At 38.1% G+C, this 22,341-nt stretch overlaps 1 long non-coding RNA gene across 1 annotated transcript; it reads right to left on the bottom strand.

Moving 5' to 3' along the window:
- Positions 1-7: 7 nt before the first annotated feature.
- LOC114034355 lies at positions 8-21,673 on the bottom strand. Its single transcript, XR_003568089.1, has 3 exons — positions 21,579-21,673; positions 14,876-14,954; positions 8-187 (listed from the first exon to the last, which is right to left on the bottom strand). It is a non-coding gene; the product is annotated as an uncharacterized LOC114034355 (long non-coding RNA).
- Positions 21,674-22,341: the final 668 nt, after the last annotated feature.

The following is a 22,341-nucleotide window of genomic DNA, read 5'->3' as shown; positions in this document are numbered from 1 at the left end:
TCAGGTAGATACTCCTCATACCACCATCTCCATTTTACAGATGTGAAAACCCAGGCTCAGAAAGGAAAGATGACTTGCCCCTGTTTACAGAACTAGTAATTATGGGAAGTAGAATTTGAACCCAAGTTTATCTTGACTCTTATCCAGTGTTCTTTCTCACCACACCACACTGTCTTCAAGGGGATATCTGTAGGCAGAGAAATGAGAACTTGATCACCTAACTACTCATTAAGAAAGTCTAAAAAGTCTAAATGGATTAAACATTTTACCTAAAAAAAAACATAGGCATTTGTCTTTCAAGTTTTGTGTTCAATTCAAATAAGTGGTTTGTATTTATCAATTCTCCTGAAATTTCTGAAACAAAACTTTTATATGTAATAATACAAGAAAACTTTTCAATCTTAGTTGCTTAAATAAGAAGGCAGGAGTTTGCTTAGCTTTATGCCCAGTCTTTTCCTCCACATGCAGAATACTAAGTAAATGCCACAATATTTTCTTCTTTTTTAAATGTTTTTTTAAAACACCAAGTGAAATGAGTATTTCCATATGCAGTCTAGAGTAGTGAAAAAAAAGATTGTACATGAAACCACAGATATCTCTTACATACAGCTTGGTTTATTTTTCTTTTAAGTATATAATAAATTCAACATATAATTTTCAAAGCTGTCCAACTTGTCTGTTTGCTTCTGCACATTTAAAAAATTCTTCAATAACCCTCTTTTCTTCCTTATCTTTTTTTCCCCAACTCTAACCTACCCAACTCCACCTTTCCTGTTGAAAAATAATAACAACAACAACAACAACCTTGTAACAAATACGCATAGCCAAGCAAAAGAGATTCCTGAATTGGCCATATCTGAAAAATATGTCACATTTTGCCCCCTAAGTCCATCATCTCTCTTCCAAGGGGTGGGTAGCATGCTTCATCTTCCATCCTCTGGAAATATGACTGGTCATTTTACTGATCTGAATCTTAAGTCTTTTAAAGTTGTTGCTGCATTCTTCTGGTTCTATTCATTTCATACAAGTCTTCCTAGGTTTCTCTGAAAGCTTCCCCTTCATCATTTTTTATACACAATAATATTGCATTACATTAGTGTCTTTGACAATCTGATGGGCATAAGGTAGAACCTAAGAGTTATTTTCATTTACGTTTCCTTAAGTATTAGTGGTTTGGAGAACTTTTTTTTTCATATGACTGCTTATAGTTTGTATTTCTTCCTTTGAAAACACCAGCCCTGAAGTCAGGAGGACCTGAGTTCAAATCCAGCCTCAGACCAAACTTGACACTTACTAGCTGTGTGACCCTGGGTAAGTCACTTAACCCCAACTGCCTTAAAAAAAACAAACCAAAAAAAAAACAAAAAAAACCCGAAAACCGCTGACTTATTTATCCCTGGAACCCTAAGGGAAGAAATAGTTATAAGCATCTAGAACCCTAACCTGCCATTCTAGGGCAAGTTTAAAACATCTTGGCATACAATGTGAGTTATTGACCTGAACGTAATTTCCGCCAAACTGCTTTCCAATTTTCCCAAGTGTTTTAATTTAATAGTAAATACTCTAGTAGTTGGGGTGTTTGGGTTTATTGAATAATATGCTATTATACTTGTATGCCTCTCTGTGTTTATATTATATATGTAATTTGTTTCACTGCTTGGCTTTTCAGTTTTTTTAACCAGTACCAAGTAATTTTGAGGATTACTGCTCTGTAGTATATTTCAAAAATGCCAACATCACCATAAAACATCATGAGAAACATCACATTGACTATTGCCTTGGCATTTCATTGTGGGCAAGATTTTGGCTAGAATCCTTCAGGGCTGGCTACCATGCAATACAATCAATCGCTGAAATTACAATGGCATAATAAATGGTACAATGAACATGATCTTCACATAAGAAGAGATACAATGATTTTTTTAAAGCTCTGGCAGCAACATCAAAACCTATATTCACTGACCCTAAAAGCATTTGGTATCATCAATAGGCTTAAGTTCCTGGTGGTTATTTAGCCAGTGGACTTGCCACTTGACAGTAATTAATGACTCTAGTAAAAAATGTTATGGTGATGCATATTGTCCCTTTTGGTACAGGATGCCAGAGATGATAAAATGGCCATTTGATCCAATCCTGTGCAGAAAGCTGTATTTCATAATCAGTCTAATTTTATGCAATTGATTTTATGCAATCATGATAAAGTATGAAACAAAAGCCATAAAACTGGCATTATGATATGTTTCTGGTTATCAAGGAATCTGTTTAATTTCAATAGAAATGTTCAACAGTATATATAGTGCAAGAAATATAGCCGACTCTTCCTCTGCAGGAATATTGCCGGAACAGTATGGCCCAATAGACAGACAACTGAACTTGAAGTCAGAAGACTTAGGTTCTAGTCCTGGCAATATGAAATTATAGTGATACTCTGGTAGTTTAACTGTGATGTGTCTAGGTGTGATAAATCTTAGGTTCTTCCTGATTAGGGGGTTAGAATCCTATGGATTTTTTGGTTTTGGATTTCACTAGTTGTGGGGTTTTTTTGTTTGTTTTTCTGGGTTTTTTCTAAATCTGGAATTTTTTCTTTTTTCTTTCCCTGGAATAAGGTGTTCAGGTACTTGTTTTTGTAAATTTTCTGAGGTATTAGTAATCCTGAGATTGCTGCATTGTCATCCATTCCCTGGGCCTCTCATTTGGATAATTCAGTAATTTTTTTTTTTAAAGGCTGTATCTCCAGCTGTAATGCACTATGTCAATCCCATTGCCTGATCCTGATGAGTAAATCTTCTCTTGGTTGCTTCTTAGGATTTTTTTTTTAGGTTTTCCACATTATTCTCCACATTAACTGGCGCTACTAGGTGGCACAGTGGATAAAGTGTTGGGCTTGGAGTCAGTTCAAATCCAGCCTCAGATGCTTACTAGCTATGTTACCCTGGGCCACCTAAACCTCTGTTTGACTCAGTTTCCTTGTCTATAAAATGGGGAAAATAGTAGCTTTTACCTCCCAGGTTGTGAGGATCAAATGAGATAATATTTATAAATAGCACAGTGCCTAGCACATAGTAGGCACTATATAAATGTTAGCTATTATTAGTTATTATCATTATAATTATTATTATTCATTACTTCCTTCAGATAGTTCTTTTTAAACATCTTTTAATTCTATCTTTATTTCCTCTTTTTAAAAAAATTTTCTTCATACTCTTCTTTCATTTGGCCTTGTGGTTTTCTTACCTGTGCCAATTCTTCTCAAATTTATTTGAATGTGTCCTTATCCACTTGTAGACCTCTTTGGGGATATCACACATGTTTTTCCCCCATCTTCATTGCTTCTGGTACTTTAGCTGATAGCCACTATATAGGTTTGGGTTTTTTTACTATATTGTTTACTGTATTGTCACTTTACTCTGCTCATAGCATCACAAGATCATAGATTTAGCACTAGAGAGAAGGTTAAAAGTCATAAAGTCCAATATCTTTATTTTATAGAGGAGAAAACAGAAGCCCAGAGAGGTTGGCGACCTGCCTGGCAAGAGTAACACAGAAAGCAAGTTTCTTTGGGGAATTCAAACCAAAGTCTTCTTTACTCTGGTACAGTATCCACTGTATTATCCATGCTTCCTTAGATATTTTTAAATTTTAACTTACTTTTATTTTTCTTCTTTGTGCCTTTATTAGCTATTTTTCTTTTCTTTCTCTTTGGTGTTTCTCTTTATTGCTTTTTGTGTAGTATGTGAAGAGCCTGACTTGTTTCAATTTCATCACTCCATCTTGGATCAGTCTCTTTTACCCATATGACATTCAGGAAATCATTTAACCTCTCTGGGCCTCAATTGTCCCCCCAGGAGAATGGAGGAAATAAAGCCAGCTCTGGCTAACTCACAGTGTTGTTGTCAGACTCAAATGAGATGATGTATATAAAAATACTATATATGTAGTACATTATTTTAATTAGACCTCAGTATTCTGAAGAAGCAATCTAAATTTATGTAGATGAAGCACATTCAAACAGAAAAAAAAAATATTCAATGCTTATTTAATATGTGTGCCAGGGGGCAACTAGGTGGCACAGTGGACAGAGCACCAGCCCTGAAGTCAGGAGGATCTGAGTTCAAATCCGACCTCAGACCAAACACTTGACACTTACCAGCTGTGTGACCCTGGGCAAGTCACTTAACCCCAATTGCCTAAAAAACAAACAAAAAAAAATATGTGTGCCAGGCACCGTGCTGAGTACTGGGCATACAAAGTAAAACAAAAATAGTTCCTGCCCTCAAGAAGCTTACATTCTTATAGGAGAGATGACTGTACATAAATGGAGTGTAGGTGGAAAATAATACACAAGGAGAGTACACTGGCAGCTAGGGGTACATAGGAAGGCCTTTCCACAGACCATTTCATCTGAGCTAAATCTTAAAGGAAGCCAAAGTTTCTGAGAGGCAGAAATGGGAAAGAAGACTATTCCAGGCATGGAGGACAGACACCAAAGCAAAGACATGGACAGAGAAGATGGAGCATCATGTGTAGAAACAGCAAACAAGGCCAGTATGACTGGACCACTAAAAGGTGTAGGGGTATGATGTGTAAGAATGGAAAGGGCCAGTTGGTGAATAGCTTTGGTTGGCTGTTGTCCTTCATTCTTGAAGAGGACCAAAATGACAACACTATGTTAGAGTCAAGTTATAGTGTGTCTGACTGTGGCTTATCAGACCAAATGCTCTAGCATAGACTGGGCATAAATAGGCCATGTGAACATTTGGGGTGGATTCTCTAAATTTGTGCATCTCATGTTTCTTTTAAGCTACTTCAATTCTGCTTTGCTCATAGAGCACAACACCTTCTCTGATGAGAGCTTGTCATGCTGGGTGGTCCTGTACCAATGTCTCTCATGTCATGCAATCAATTCCAAAGTTCTTAAGAGAGGCCTTGAGAGTGTCCTTGTATCACTTCCACTGACTTATGTGTGATCACCTGCCTTGTGTCAGTTCTCCATTAAATAGTCTTTCAGGCAAGCATCAGAACAATGTGGCCAACCCATCAGAGTTGTGCTGTCTACAGTAGAGTTTGAATGCTTGGCAGTTTAGTTCAAGAAAGGACCTCAGTGTCTGGTACCTTATCCTGCCAAGTGATCTTCAGAATCTTCCTAAGACAATTCAAATGAAAGCAATTCAGTTTCCTGGAACGGTGCTTGCATACTGTCCAGGTTTCATAGTCATACAACAATGAGGTCAGCACAATGGCTCTGTAGACCTTCAGTTTGGTAGTCAATTTAATACCTTTTCTGTTCCACACTTTCCTTTGGAGCCTCCCAAACACTGAGCTAGCTCTGACAATGCATTCATCATCCTCATTATCAATGTGTACATCCCTGGAAAGTATACTGCCAAAGTAAGTGAGCTTATCCATAGTTTTCAAAACTTCTCTATTTGCTGTAACTGATGGTTCCATATATGGGTGTTGTGGTACTGGCTGATGGAACACTTGTGTTTTCTTGGTGTTAATTGTTAGACCAAAATTAGCACAAGCAGCAGAGAATCAATCTACACTTTGTTACATCTCAGCTTCAGAGGCTGCATTGAGTACACAATCATTTGCAAAGAAAAAAATCATGTACCAACACTCCCTCCACTTTAGTTTTGACTTGTAGCCTTTTCAAGTTGAACAACATACCATCAGTGCAATAGCTAAACTCAATGCTATGTTAGTCCTCACTGAAGGTATCTGACAACATAGCTGAAAACATCATGCTAAAAAACATAGGAGCCAGCACACAGCCTTATTTCACTCCATTGGTGACTAGGAAAGCACAAGAGCATTGTCCATTATCCAAAACCTGGGCAAGCATGCAATCATGAAATTGACATACAATAGTGATGAACTTCTCTGAAAAACCAAATTTTGACATAATTTTCCATAAACCCTCATGACTGACTGTTTCAAAGGCCTTGGTCAGATCTACAAATGTTGTGTAGAGACTTCTGTTCTGCTCCTGGCATTTCTTCTGAAGTTGTCAGGCAGCAAACACCATATCAACCATTCCTGGGCCACATTGGATCTCAGGTAGATGACCATCTTCTAGGTGAAGAATCAGCCTACTAAGGAGGACTCTGGCAAGAATCTTACTAGCAATGACTAAGAGAGAGACCTCCCCCCCTCCACACACATCCCTCCATGATTGTCACAGGACAATCTATTTCCTTTACCTTTATAGAGATAGACAATGGAGGCATCCTTGAACTCCTGGGGGAATTCCTTTTGCCATATAACCTGGAAAATTTCAGTCAGCTTTTGTATGAGCTGTGGACCCCCTACCTTGTAAATCTCAGCTGGAATAGAATCAGCACCAGGTGCTTTGCCACAGGAAAGGAACCTAATGGCATTCAAAACCTCTTCTTCAGTTGGAAATTTGGCTAGAGAGGGATTCACTTCAACCTGAGGTAAATGGTCATTGGCTTTAGCATTGATTGATGATGGTCTGTTGAGAACACTATGGAAGTGTTCAGCCCATCATGTCTTTATCACTAATCAATGTGGCTCCATCAGCATTAAGTAGCTGAGATATGCCATAGGTCTTTGGCCTATAAATAGCCTTCAGGGCATCATAAAAATGCTTTGGATTGTTACTATCAGCATAAAATTGAATTGCATCTGCTTTCTTACTGAGCCAACAATCCTGCATCTCTCTAAGTTTTGTTCGTATTTTATTTTTAATGGAGTGAAATGTTTCCTTCTTAGAGATGGATGAATTAACCTGCTGGTAAACCCTGCGGAGTTCCTGTTTTTCACTTAGCAGCTTCTGAATTTCCCCACCATTTTTGTCAAACCAGTCTTGATGTTCTTGAGTGTTCTGACCCAGCTGAGCAAATGCAGTGCTGTACACCAAATTTCTGAAAGGTGCTCACTTCTTTTCTGCTCCACTGTTGCCAATCAAGTGTTGGCTCAACTCTTCTTCCAAGTTAGCAACAAACTGTTCCTGCTCAGAGAAGAGCTCTAATCTGTTGACATTAAGTCTTCTGGTAGTCACTTTGCCTTGGGGCCTCTGCTTTTGTTGAATGTGAATATTTAGCTTGGAGAGGATAAGCTTATGATTGGTGGAATTTCCTGCACCACACATTGCCTTCCTCACTCTCACTTTCTGTCTATTTCTTCTCCTTACAATCACATAATCTATTAAATGCCTATGGTTGCTGAAAGGGTGCTTCCATGAAGTTTTATTGCATTTGGATATGAGAAGGTCATGAGATGAATAAGTCTTCAGAAGTAAGTGACCATTGCTGTTGCTGTTTCCAACTCCATTCCTCCCAAGGACTCCCTGCCATGTTTAGTAGTCTGAGCCTACTCTAGCATTAAAGTCACCCAGAATTATAAGTTTGTCCTCTTTTTGCATATTGATGACAAGGGTCTCCAGGCAATCATATTGGTCATGAGCCTGTCATTCACTCCTTTTGATAGGCATACAAGCTTGTTGATAAGATTAGTTTTGATCGCAAAACCTGCAACAGCTTCCTGGCCCTCCCCTTCACTGCACTCACTCCAGAAAAATGTGTTTCCAGCTCCAACTTCAGTAAGCTGGCCTTCATTTGCCAGACTTGTTTCACTCTGGACTGCTATTTGGATGCAATATCTGCTGAATTCTCTTGCAACAAGAGCTGTTTTTCTTTCAGGTCTACTGGATTTTATGTTATCTATAAGTTTGTGCATGTTCCATGTACTGATGGTGAGTGCAATCATCTTTGTATAAGTTTTTGTACATTTTTTTGTGTTTTGACTGCAGGGTGGGATCCCCCACCTGCTACAGTAAACAGGCCAGAGCTGGAGAAGCAGACAATTTTTAGGGCACCTTGTCTATCCCCTTCCTCACACCAGGAAGTGAGCAGTGTGATCCTTAAAAGGCTACTCAGAATGCCATTGCTGCTTCTGGTCAGAAGATAACCTTATGGCCTGAGCTGTCTGTGTGCAGTGTCGTGACTACAGCTTCCAAAGTATCTGCACCTGATTCTTTGTCACTTGCCTGTCACCACAGGAAATTTTTACTTAGAAAAAGTAAAAATGATAAAATGAAATGACATGGGTAATGTCTTTTGATTCATGCATAAATTGAATATAAGTGAGGCAGAGTTGCATGAGGTCATCAGCTTTACTCTCTCCCCCAGAGTCATAACAGTCCAGTGGCAGGATAGAGTCAAGATGACTGGTGATAGCTTGAGATACAGTGGATGACCTTGGCATCTTCAATGTCAAACCAAGCTCTAAGAACTCCACAGCACTTACTTCAGCTGCCTTCATGGCCGTTGGAACAAATTATTCTCATCAGTCCATTCCATCAGGGTAAGTCTACACATGGTTGGAGTAGACACCTTCCTAACTCACTAATGGGTTTGAGACCCCTCAGTTACCCTCAATCTGTTTTAGCTCACTTGCCAAAATGGTTTACTGGGGTGTGGCCTCAGTGCATGCCACTGCTTCTTGGAACCACGGGTGTGAATTAGGTGGATCAGGTAGACACCAAAGGTAGAAAGCAGCCCTGAAAAGGGCTCAGCAGCCCTCAGACCAGAGGTAGTAGAGTTCCCTGAACACACCTTACACCCCAGTGAATAGCTTTAAATACCAAACAAAAGAGTTTATGCTGGATCTAGATGTAATAGGAAACAACTGGAGTTTACTGAGTAGTGGGGTAACATAGTCAGACTTCAATATCAGAAAAAATCACTTCAACAGCTGTGTAGAAGATGGATTAATGTGGGTAGGGATTTGAGGCAGGCAGGCCAATTAGAAGGCTACTGCAGTCTAGGTAAGAGGTGATGAGGGCTTGAACTAGGGGAGTGACTATGGGAATAGAGAGAAGGAGATTTGTATAAGAGATGTTGTGGAGATAGAAATGACAAAATTCGGTAAGTGATTAGATATATAGGGTAAGCGAAAGCGAGGAGTCAAAGATGGCATTCTCCATCTAGGTTGTGAACCTAGGTGACTGGAAGGATAGTGGCCCCTAGATAGACAAAGAATTTAAAAGAGTGGTGGATCTGAGGGAAAGAAAATGAGTTCTATTTTAGACTTGTTGAATTTGAGATGCCTATAGGGCATACAATTGGAAATGTCCAATGGGCAATGGAGATGCCTAATAGGCAAACATTTATTTGTGTCAGTTGTATAAAATACAACCAATATACAAAACTCAAATCCAACTATAATGTTAAAGTAAACCAAATTATCTCTCTATATAATACTGTCACACTTACATGTCTATAGAAATAAACTAACTTGAGAAATTAAGTGAAAAGTACATATTGTTTGATTAATCAATCTAAAAGTCACAAAGAGTTGGACACAATTGAGACAATAGAACAACAACAATAAAATAAGGACATTCTCCAGGGCTCTGTTTATAGCTCTCTGCCCTTATTTCCCTATGAAGTTTCTTTCAAAGGCATCCCCCTCTTCTATAGCTTCATTCTCTATAAACTCTCCTAAGGTTCAAATTATCACCACTTTGTGATAACTTATAATTTCTGTCTCCATCCCTGACTTGAAGGCTCTTTTATCAGTTCCTTCTTCTAATTTCCTGTTCCTATCAACTCTATTACCATTCTCCTAGAAGAATGGTGTCTCCCTCATTGGGATGAAAACTCCAACAACAACGAAGTTATATAGTCTAAAAACTTTGGCATCATCTTTGATGTTCTCCACTTAATCAGTTACCAAATTCCATGATTCTTCTTTCACAATTTTTCTTAGATGTTGCTTCCTTTTCACAGCTACAACATTAGGCCCTTATTACTTTCATACCTGAACTATTTTAATAGCCTCATGACAGGTCTCCTTGACTCTAGTCTCTTCTAATATTAATAAACCTTGCTCTAACTTAATCTTTTTAAAATGGGGTTTTTATTATGCCACGTTCCTCCTCAATATGCTTTCGTAACTTCCCATTGCCTACCAAATAAGCTCCAAACACAAAAACATGGTATTCAAGGCCTTCCAAGATATTACCTAACTCTATCTTAAACAAATCATCTGCTCAAAATCGCCTGATTTACTAATCATTTCTTGCATATCTCATACCTATTTTCATGTTTTTGCACATGCTTCTCCCTTTACCAGTATTATTCTCTCCAGGCCCTATCTCTCCATGAAGAAATCCTACACAACATTCTTCAAGGTCAAGCTCAAATAAGGCCTCCTCTGTGACACTTTCCTTAATTTTAAGGAAAAATTATATTATATCAGCTGGACTCAATTTCTCCCTCACTGAATACCTGTGGCAATTGTTTTCTGAATAATTTATATGCCACATATCAAAGACAGTTTCACTTTGTGGTTTTTAATGGACCCCTTGTCATACTTACTAGATAATTAACTCATTTAAGTTAGACAATATGACAACATAAAAGAAACATTTATTTAGCACTTACTATATTCACAGAGCCCTCTTCCAAATAATAAGGAAAACAAATACCAAGTTGAGATAAAGCCCAGGCCCTGCCCACAAAGAGCCTACAGTTTAGTAGAGAGATAAGAGGCCAACATAATGCTCCAATACTTTGACAGATTCCTGATCTCATTTGTGTGGGCATTCCCTCCCCTGGGTGGCAGATCCTAACTCACCCATACCTTTTGTTCCTGTGAGATTCTTTTCCATGTCCTTCCATAAATCTTTGACAGAAGAATTACCTTGTGCTATGTTTGAGACAGCTATGATAAGTTAGACTTCTTCATCATCCTTTGTGTTACCCGCAATTTTGATGATTTGGAAATTCGATATTGTTCCCAATCCATTTAGCTTAACTAGAAGAACAATTGTGTCTCTCTCATTGGAATGGAAACTTTTTGTGAGTAAAGATTGTTTCTTCAGTATTTGTATCCCCATCACCTGGCACATTGCAGGACCTTAATGAATATTTGATTAACAAAATGGATTTTTTGGAAAGACTTACATGAACTGATTCAAAGTGAAGTGAGAAGAACCAGGAGAACATTGTATACAGTAACAGCAATACAGTACAATGATCAGTTGTGAATGACTTGGCTATTATCAGCAATACAAAGATTTAAGAAGATCTTGAAGGACCTATGATGAAAACTGCTATCCACTTCCAGAGAAAGAACTGATGGAATCTAAATGTAGATCAAAGCATAATTTTTTAAATTTTATTTTTCTTGGGCTTTTTTCTGTCTGTATTTTCTTTTACAACATGACTAATATGGAAATATGTCTTGCATGACTACACATGTATAACCTTTACCAAATTGTTTGCCTTCTCAATGACAGCAAAGCAGAGAGGGGGCAGAAGAGAATTTGGAACTCAAAATGTGTAAAAAAGAAAACAAAAAAATGGTTAAAAATTGTTTTTACGTGTAATCAGAAAAATATTAAAATATTAAAAATAAATAAATAAAAGAATGGATTTTTTGTGTTACTGAGCAGTTTGGGGATCACTGAAAGCACTGCACAGTTTTCTAAATGCAATCTCTCTGTTTTTCCTCTTTGATTCTGGGCTTAGCTCACTATCTATCATTCATCCAAGATAAATACTGATGGACTATGGGCTGTCCACACAACTAGACATATTATAAACTAGACATTAGGTATCCTTCATCCATTTAATCAGGAGAGTGACAGTTGGAATAGAGAGCAGAGGATATATGTGAGAAATGTTGAAGACAGGACCTGGTAAGGGTAGCATATGAGAATGAGGGAAAGTAAGCAACCAAAGATACCAACATTTAGACATGGGACATTGGATCAACAGTAATGTTGCAAACAAAAGAGTGAAGTCAGAAGGAAAAGCAGGTTTAGGAGGAAATGTTCAAATCAAGGTTGCCAGTGAGACATCCAGTGGTGATGTGCTGGAGATAGTGGAAGATGCAAGTGCAGAACTCAGAAGAGAGGTCAGGATTAGAGATGTAGATCTGTGAATCACCTACATAGAGGTAAGAATTGAAACTGAGAGTACAGGAATACTCCAAGGAAAGAAGAGTAGGGAAGAAAATAAAAGGGGGAAGGGCAGAACCTTAGAGGAGGAGGAGGAATCAGCAAAGGAGGCAAAGGAGTGACTGGAGAGAGAACTAGGAGAGTGGGGTGTCTCTGAAATTTAGGAAGATCAAATAGTCAATTGCAGCAAGTCATTTCTAGTATCTTAGAAGCTACAGAATAGTAAAAGAAGATGATAGATAAAGGCCATCAATTTGGTGATTAGGTCACTGGTGACCAGGACAGAAAAGTTTTGACAGAAGGGTGCTGCCCTGTCTTGGTTTTTTCAACTACAACAAGCTGCCACTCCCAGGTTGAGCTCATCACTCCAAATCACATCACCATGCAGTTAACTCCAGTGGAGCCTGACACCACCTCTTTCAGCCTTGTTTCTCCTCAGATTTAGAGGGGTGGAGGGTGGAGTACCAAACTCTACCCAATGCCTTCCTTTACAGAGGACAGAAACTGGACTTTGGAGCTCACTCCTTGCTACCCATCTTGGTTTTTCAATTCCATGGAACAAGATGTCCCTTTGGCGTCCCCATCCTGCCTCCTTTTGTGTATTGTTTCCCCCCCCTCCTCCATTAGGTTGTTAGATATTTGAGGGCAGGAACTGTCTTTCTTTTTATTAATTGTATCCCCAGAGCTTAGCACAGTGTCTGGCACATAAAAGGCTATTAATAAATGTTTATTGGACTGGAGAATGGATGGGAAAGAAGTGGAGGGCACGTCAGATGGACAATCTTTTCAAGAAGTTTGGCAGTGAAGGGTATAGAAGATAAGGGACAGCAACTAAACAAAGTAGAAAGTTCAAGGAAAATTTTATTTTTGTTTTTGTTTTTTGTTTTAGGATGGAAGAAATGTATTTGTTTATAGGCCAATGGGAGGGAGACTGAAGATGCTTCAGAGGGGACCTGGAGCAAGGTCCTGAAAGAGATGGGAAGGAAGGAGATCAAAAGTTAAGAATTAGCCTTGGTGAGTAGAAAGATACTTCCTCTTCTGTAACCAAAGGAAAGGAAAGGCAGGACAAGTGGTTAATGATGTTGAGATGGTTTCTGCAATAAAGGAAAGAAGTTGCTGGATTCACATAGAACTTAAGTTTTTTGAAGATGGAAATTCTTTTTTTACCTTTGTATCCTTTGACTGATAAAGTACGTTTCACCAAGTAATTGTTAAATTAATCAGCAAGCATTATCAAGTCCCTGTTATGAGCCAGGTACTGTGCTAGGACTTGGGATACAAATACAAAGAAAGGCAGTTCTTGCCCTCAAGTCGCTATTTGTCAAATTAATAGATGCTAGGCTATGTGCTATTCACTTTGGAGGTGGAGGGATCTGATCATGGGTATAGGTGAAAAAAGAGAAGCAAATATTTATTTTTTTTTGGTGAGGCAATTGGGGTTAAGTGACTTGCCCAGGGTCACACAGCTAGTAAGTGTCAAGTGTTTGGTCTGAGGCTGAATTTGAACTCAGGTCCTCCTGACTTCAGGGCTGGTGCTCTATCCACTGCGCCACCTAGCCACCCAAGAAGCAAATATTTAGAAAAGCTTCTTGGGAGATGAGATAAGAAGGAAATAATAGTGAGGCAGAATTGCTAAAGGATAGCTAGGGCCTAGCTGAAGCTGTATTGGATAAAATTTGCTCAATGTATTTGTATATGTTCCATTGAGTCTTTTACAAAGGAGGCTTTATTAAATATTTGTTACATGAATTTGCTTATGAAACAATTGTTTCATAAAAATGTCTTCAGCTGTTGTAGGTATATATTATGTCTCCCTAAATAGCATGAGCTCCTTGGGAGGAAACGTGCATCTTACATTTCCTTTTTATTCTTCAACAATGCTTCTGAAAGTATCCTGCTCAAAGTAGGTGATTGATAGTAGTGACTGACATTATATCCAAGAAGCCTGTGTGATAATTGCTACAGTTGTTTTTATCCCTATTTTGCAGATGAGGAAACTGAAGCTGAGAAATTAAGTGACTTATGCAAGGTCACCCAGCTAGTGAGTGTGTGAGCTAGTAAGCATTTCAAACCTAGGTCTTCCTAATTCCAAATCCAGGGCTCTATTCATTCTATCATGCTGCCAGGAATGTTGCTGTTGTTGTTCAGTCATTTTTCAGGTGTGTCTGGTTTGCCATTTCCTTATCCAGATCATTTTACAAACGAAGAAACTGAGGCAAACAGGGTTAAGTGACTTGTCTAGGGTCACACAGCTAACAAGTGTCTGAGGGCAGATATGAATTCAGAAAAATGAATCTTCCTGACTTCAGGCCTGGCACCCACCTAACTGCCCTGCTGCCAGGAACATAACACATTAAGCTTTCACCTTAAATTATCTGAAACTGAGCTACCACACCACTTCCTGACTATGTCCAAACCACATAAGCTGCCATATATGTACTTGCCCCTTTCTCTCCTTTCCAATTCAAGCGCTCCTCTATGAGTTGTCTTCCTTTATTAGCATGTAAGTTTTCTGAGGGCAGGGACTGTCTTGTTTACTTGTATTTGTATCCCCAACACTTAGTACAGTAATTGCTCACAGTAGATGCTTAATAAATCTTTTAAATTCAGTCTGTCTGTCAGCTAACACCTGGTTTCAGATCCTGACTCACACTAGTTGTGTGACTATGAGCAAGTCACTCACGTCTCTAAGCCTCAGCTTCTTCATCTATAAAATGAGAATAATACATACCTATTCTAAAGGATTGTCATGAGACAAACACACTCAGTATTGTTATGAAAGCATCTTGCAAACCTTAAGAGATTATATACATAATATCTTATAAATGTCAACTCTTATTATTTCTGTATTAGTAGAAAGCACATCCCCAGCAAGAATGGGATGCCAAAAAGGTAAATGTTGAATAGAAGATTAAGGTTAAGGTCTCAGAATGGAAGACCCACCTACTTAATCCAGGCCTTCCTGGGTTAGAAACTGCAATGGGGGCAGAGGGATACTGGTAAATGTTCACCATCCAGCTCTCTGTGGGGAAAAATGTACACACAACACATTTTTAAGCTTAACATCTCAGTTTCATATTTTATTAACATTTTCTCCATCACTTCCTTAAGTCTAGACAACAAAACAATAAATCACATGCTGATTTGCAGCATTTGCCGATTTCCACGATGTAAATGCTTACACCGGAAATTTAACAATTGGCTCTAGAGAGCTGACTCCAGCTGCCACCGTCCCCGTCTCCCCTCACCGGCCCCCGAATGAGGAGTTCAGCATTGCCAAAACAGCCAGAGATCACTTGACGTCCGAAAACGGAGGAAAGACAGAATTTAGCGTACTCTACAATCTGCTTCACACTTGCATGTGGAGCCTTATTTCCTATTATTCCCCTTCATGAATTGATTACATTCTAGCAACACTGGGCTACCTCACTGAGTTCCTCAAACTCGATGATTCATCCCTCACCTCCATGTATTTTCACAACCTCTCCCTCATTCTCGGGGTGCACCCCCTCCCCACCTCTGCCTCTCAGAATCTTCGTCTTCCATCAAGGCTCAGTACAGGGCTATCTTGCCCAGGGAGTCTTTCCTGAGTCCTCCTCCTTCCTTTCCCCCTAGTTGTGAGTGGTCTCTCCTCAATCTTCCTCAGACTACACTTATAGGTTATAATTCCCGAGTAGAATGTAAGCGCCTCGTTTTTTTTTGTTTTGTGCCTGGCACCTTGTAGGGACTTAATAGATGTTGTTGAATTGGATTAAAGAGAGAGGTGGGAAATTTCAACAGATAAAATTTACCCAAATTCTAAAATTGCCTAGGGATTATCCTACCTGAATAAAGAAAGTCTGCACTTGTTTCATGAGGGGAGTGAGCAGAAGTTGCATCATGATGCTAAACAACTGAAGGCCTCCAAAAGAGCACCAGACTTTTTATCAGACTCAGTTCTATAGTACAAGGGTACACAACATAATCAACTGAAAGCTAGCCTCATAAACCAAGGAAACTTGCATCCAAGTCCTGCCCGTAAAGCACACCAGCTGTGTGATCCTGGGCAAGCACTTTACTTCTCAATACTACTGACAACTCTCTGAGACTGAGTTACAGAGAAGGCATTAACCAGCATTGGTAAAGGGAGTTCCCTCTAGTCTTTGTCCAATTATGTCATTTTTTTGGTCCTAATCTAGACTATGGAAAAGTGTAAACAGTGTGGTCAATTGTGGGGATCAATTCTGGACCAAGTGTTAACGCATTAAAAAACTGGTTCATAAAAGGAAGTGGAGGATGGCAACTCCAAATTTATAAACTGACAATAAGCTTTTATGAGTAATGAAATGTCTAAATGAGAAAAAAAAACTGAAGAAAGATCATTTGAAGCTTTGTGAGTAGGCTGTAAAAGTTTAAAGAACACTCAATTAGAGGGGTGGGAAAGGGATGAATCTAGATCCAACTTGATGTCCTAACAGGATGACACTTGAACTTTTAGCTAATAATCTATTCACTCCTCCCCCAAACATATGACATGATCCAATTAATCCCCAGCTACCTACAGAACCACAGGATAGAAACATCATAAGTATTTTTTTACTTATCTCTTCCTTTGCCCCCATAGATTAAAACTAGGTCCTGATGATTCTTCTACAAAATTTTGCTAACTTTGGGTCTGCCTGCCTCAAGTCTCTTCCTGTTCTAATCTATCCTCCATTCAGCCACTAAAGTAATTTTCCTAAAACCATAGGTCCTTTCATGTCATCCCCCTACTTAATAAAATCCAGTGGCTTCCTGTTACCTCCAGGAGCAAATATAAAATTCTCTATTTGGCATTCAAATCCTTTCATAACTTAGCCTCCTCCTACCTTCCCAGTCCTCTTAGACCTTACTCCAATACTTTATGATCCAGTGATGCTGATCTCCTTGCTGTTCTACAAATAAAACATCTCTTACCTCTGGGCATTTTCTCTGGCTGTCCCCTATCATGCCTGGAATGCTCTTCCTCCTCTGCTCCAACTACTGCCCTCCCTGGCTTCCTTTAAATCCCAACTAAAATCCCAGTTTCTTTTTTGGGGGGCAAGGAAATGGAGTGAAGTGATTTGCCCAGGGTCACACAGCTAGTAAGTGTCAAGTGTCTGAGGTCATATTTGAACTCAGGTCTTCCTGATTCCAGGGCTGCTGCTCTATCCACTGGGCCATCTAGCTGTCCCTAAAATCCCATTTTCTACAGGAATCCTTCCCCAATCCTTCTTAATTCTAGTGCGTTCCCTCTGTTAATAATTTCCTGCACATCCTGTATGTAACTTGCTTTGTATCTATTTGTTTGCACACTGTGTCTCTCATTAGATTGTAAGCTCCTTGAAGAAAGGGACTGTCTTTTGCTTTTTATATCTCTAGTGCTTAGACTAGTGCCTGGCACATAGTAGGCACTTAATAAATGCATATTGATTGATTGATTGTCATTTCCACAGTAGACATATTAGTCTATCTCCATACATACTAGAATGTAAGCTCTTTGAGGGCAAGGAAGGACTGTTTTATTTTTGCTATATATTCCTTGTACCAGGCAGTGTCTGGCACATTATAACTGCTTAATAAAGGGCTTATTGATTAATTAATTGCCATTACCTCACACCTAAACCGATACAACAGCTCCCTAGTGGTTCTCTTTGCCTCAAATCTCCCTGGGTCTCTCCTATACACAGTTGCTAAAAATGTTATCAAACATTTTCATCATTTCACACTCTGCTCAAAAATTTATGCTGACTCTTGGAAAATGAAATCCAAACTCTTCAGATTGACATTCAAGGCTCTTCATCTCCAAACCTTCTTCTACATCTTACAAACCTCATTTCTCATTACTGCCATAGATGAACCTTATATTTTGCTACAATGCTAATTTTTCCTGGCTAACCCACCAGAACTACAGTTATCCCTTCTGCATCCTGGGGATTAGGGGCATGGCACCCCTGTGGATCTGGACAATCTGTGTAAAATTATTTGACCCTCCCTTCACACCAGAAAAGAAGTCTGAATTTTTTCTTTCTCTTTTATGGGGTGTTTATAGTACCTTATTGTAAAGTTTGGGTTAATATTATATAATACTATACATATATTTTATACATTCCTGAGTTTCTAAATTTTTTCTGTGTTGTCTGTTAGCCTTCCCATGTCATCTGTGGCTTCCACAAAACTCCCAAAAAATTCTCATTTAATTTCTTATGCTGACCCTCGATATATTGAAACTGCAATAGGGAAAGTCGAAATGTGGAAGGGATAACTGTAATATCATAATGGGAATTTTTCCTGTCTTCATTCTTTTGCACATGACACTTGCTCCTTGTGGCCTCTGTTGTCACATTTTTCCATTCCTTTTGCTTTACAAAGTATGTTATGTGAGTGTTAAGGCACTTCTTTTTAGTCATTTGCTTATTCATTTGATCATAAGACAAAATTCTGTTGAATAGCTCTGTGAAGTCCTCCAAGCCAATGAAATCATAGATCCAGACTTAAAAAGAAAAATCCTTCAGTGAACCTTACCTAAATACATGGAGCCTCAGAAGCCCTTAGGTAGTTTTTCAGGAACATGGGAGACAATTCAAGAATTGTGGAAAGAGCACTAGGTTTTGAGTCAGAAGACTGGAAATCATAGCATGAGGAAACTGAGGTTAAGTGGCTTACTTAAGATCAAATAGGTACTAAGTGGCAGAGCTAGGATTTAAACCTGAGCAGCCCCTCTACCTTCCAAATCTAGTGCTTAACTGGATACTAGACTGTCATTTGGAGCTACTACTTACTACATTTGTGATCTAGGACAAGTCATTTAATTTCTCTAGGCCATAATTTCCTTATTTGTACAATAAAGGGATTGGATGAATGGACTTCCCATCTCTAAATTCTATAATGTTATAGTATTCGTTAAATGCTGAAGTCACTCTCTATATTGTGGTTCCTAAATTTTATCAAGAAGACAGCATTGCTTATTCCCCAAAAAAGAATTGGTCAAAGGCTAGGAACAAAAAGTTCTCAAAAAATATTGCAAACTATTAATATGAAAAAATACTCAAAATCACTAATACTAAAAGAATTATAAAATCAAAACAACCCTGAGGTTTCACTTCATACCCAGCAAACTGGCAAAGATGACAAAAGACAGAAATAGTCAATGTTGGAGAGGTTGTGGAAAGACCAGCACAACTTTCAAATTCCTCAACTTTATCCCTGAGGCATAGGAGCCATAATCTCAGTTAAAAGGCATTTATTTGCAGAGAATATTAAGTAGACATAAGGATAGTAGTAATATGTAGATATAAGGTGGTTGTCTACTTGGGAAGTTATAGGATTTTAATAACCACTTGTTTTTAACTTCAAAAAAAATAAAGAGCACATAAGATTTTCTAGGCACAGAAGAGCATAAATCTGACATTTCAGTTTTTGACAGACTGAAATGAGGATCCTCACCTATCAAAGACAGGCTGCAAAATAACTTAAGAGTTTGGGTTCAAGTGATGTTCATGCTGGATAGGTGTGAATCATAACCTCCTTTCTTCCATTTAAAAAAAAAATCTCCCCAGCTTCCAACATGGAAGTTGAGGTAAAGAGAAATTTGTTTTCAGAACAAAAATAATTGCTTACTAAATGAGTCAGATTACCTCCAGAACTTTTAAGATATGTTAATTATATTTTATATATTATTTGTCATATGTATAATTGTTGCATTTTGGATGAATGTAGATTTTTTAAAATTTCCATTTACCTTTATAGGTCAGAAAATGAGAAAATTGTATAATGCTTTAAAATGTACAAAATGTACAAAAAAAAGTTTAAAAAGATACATTGTTGGTGGAGCTATAACCTGATACAACCATTCTGGAAAGTAATTTGGAATTATTCAGATAAAGCGATTGAAATCTTTTGACCCAGAAATTCCATTGCTAGGCATATACCTAGCCACTGCAAGAAGAAAGCATCCATATATACTTCAATACTTAATAGCAGTACTTCTGGAAGCAAGAAAGAATTGGAAACAAAGTAGATGTCTATCACTTGGAGAATAGAATGGCTTAACAAATTATGGTGCATGAAGGTAATGGAATAGTGATGAGATCATAATGCATAATCATAAAGTGTGCTTAGCACAGTGCCTGGCACATGGCAAGCACTATATAAATGTTACCTATTATTTAAGAACTGATAAACATGGTGAATACAGAGAAGCATGGAAAGACTTTTATGAACTGATAACAGGTAAGCAGAGCCAGTAAAAACAATATACACAATAACTGCAACAATGTAAATGGAAAGAACAACAACCACAAAACAACTGAAACTGAAAGTTGCAAAAGTATAAAAGACAAGCTTGGCCCTAGTAAAATGATACTGACAAGATACATCCCTTCTCCCTCATTTCCCCTCCCTTGCAGAGGTGGTGGATACATGGCTGTAGAACATTACGTATCATTTCAGATTTTTTTGGATGTGTTAATCAGTTTTGCTCATTTTTTTCCTTTTCTTTTTTCCTTTTAATTCTTTGTTATCAGGGGTTTGCTCTCTGGGAGAGGGAGAGAAGAAAATGAGAAAACCTAAGTCATGGAAAAACAAAAGTTATTAATAAAAATCTATTGCTACATTTTATAAAAATGGCAATGCAATTAGATTATAGCCTCATTAATTGTAATATAACAAAAGAGTCTAATGGATGGAGGGCTAACATTGGAGATTGGAATACCTGAGTTCTATCTCTTACAAGTGTTACCAGGAAGGAAGGAGGAAGAGCAGCAAATATCTTTTAGATGCTTACTATGGGGCGAGTCACTTAACTTTTCAATGTCCCATTCAACTTAACACTAAGTGAGAGGAGTGCTGATCTGAATGGAGAGTAGTGACATCCAGGAGTTCCTCATGCTGATGAAAGGAGTTCTAAGATAAATTTACAACCTACACTGGATACAGGAACAAAGCATATACAGAAAACAAAAGGATTATGGTCTACTTTGGGTCTAACTCTAGAAAAAGAAGAACCAGAACATAAGATTTTTGTCAATATGTCCAGCATGGAGCAAAATAGTGGGTACTCTGACTCTAATAATATTAGTTGTCTAGACAAGAAATAGCCCTAGAGTGGAGAAGGGCCATTTACCCCATAGCCACAACTTTATAGAAATACAGAAAGACTAGAGATGTTATTAGCTATTATTTTTAAATCTTATGTGCATCTTGTTATTTACATATTGTCTCCCCCAATAGAATGTAAGCTCCTTGAGGGCAGGGACTGTTTGTGCCTTCCTTTGTATCCCCTAAATTTAGCATGTTGTTAGAGACACAGAGCTAAATAAATGCTTATTGATTGATTTATTGTTGATTGGTAGCCCTTAAAAATCTCTAATCCTCTTTGTTCTAATTCTGTTCTCAATAAAGTACATATTAATGTAATTTGGTATAGAAGACAGGGCTATGAATGATTTCCTGATAATGGTAATCTTGCCAGATACATTCCCCCTCTAAAAAATAAATAAATAAAATATCTTTTTATGAATTCGGTTAATGTGACTTGTTTCCTCAGATCCTGATTACCACAGTGAACTGTGATCATCACTACAAGGTACAAATATTCTATGAGGCATTTATTTATTAATTAATTAAACTTTTATTATTACATACTTACTAGGTATACCACAACGTGCAGAAGGTTGGGCTAGATGCGAAGACAAACAACAAATTGTTCCTGTCTCCAAGAAGCTTATATTCTAGTACAGAAAATAGAACATACACAAATTACTATTACTAATAATTTCTGAAGATTTCTGATCTCATCAGTATAAATATTCCTTCCACAATGAATAACCAGAAATAGGACCTTAGTGGAGGGTTACAAGATAAATATGATACAAATTAGAATACAATGACTGCACAGAAGAATATAAAATTCTATGAAATCAGATAAATAAGAAAAAACTTTCAGCTGGGGGATGAAGGAAGTCTTCATGAATAAGTTAACATTTTACCTAGGTCTTGGAACTATGGATAAATGAACACCATCTTAACTGCATCAAAAAATGACAGCAGCCCTTTCCTTCACAAAACATAGGGCAAGAACAGAGCCTAATGAAACAGTTTGATTTCATCAGTGAGAATAAACCTTCTACCAATTAGCTCCTCTGTGCCTTAGGAAATGGTTTCCTGAACTCATAAAGTCATAGTTTTAGAATTAAAAGGAATCTTAGAGACTAGTACAATCCCTCAGTTTTCAGATGACAGAAAATGAGGTGGACTGATTTAACAAAGTCACACAAATACACACATGGTAGAGACAGGATTTTAAGAAAGGTCAGTCCACTATACCACTGCCTGCTGTGGATGATAAAAATTAATTACCAGAGGCCCAACCTTCTATGCCTCTCCAAATTTAGAAAAGTTGGTCCTCAGAT

The sequence above is a fragment of the Vombatus ursinus genome, unplaced genomic scaffold, assembly GCF_900497805.2.
Source record: "Vombatus ursinus unplaced genomic scaffold, bare-nosed wombat genome assembly UNPS02008961.1, whole genome shotgun sequence".
NCBI classification, from domain to species: domain Eukaryota; kingdom Metazoa; phylum Chordata; class Mammalia; order Diprotodontia; family Vombatidae; genus Vombatus; species Vombatus ursinus.
The sequence above is the reverse complement of the archived record's forward strand: the minus strand, read 5'-3'. Positions and strand labels throughout refer to the sequence as shown.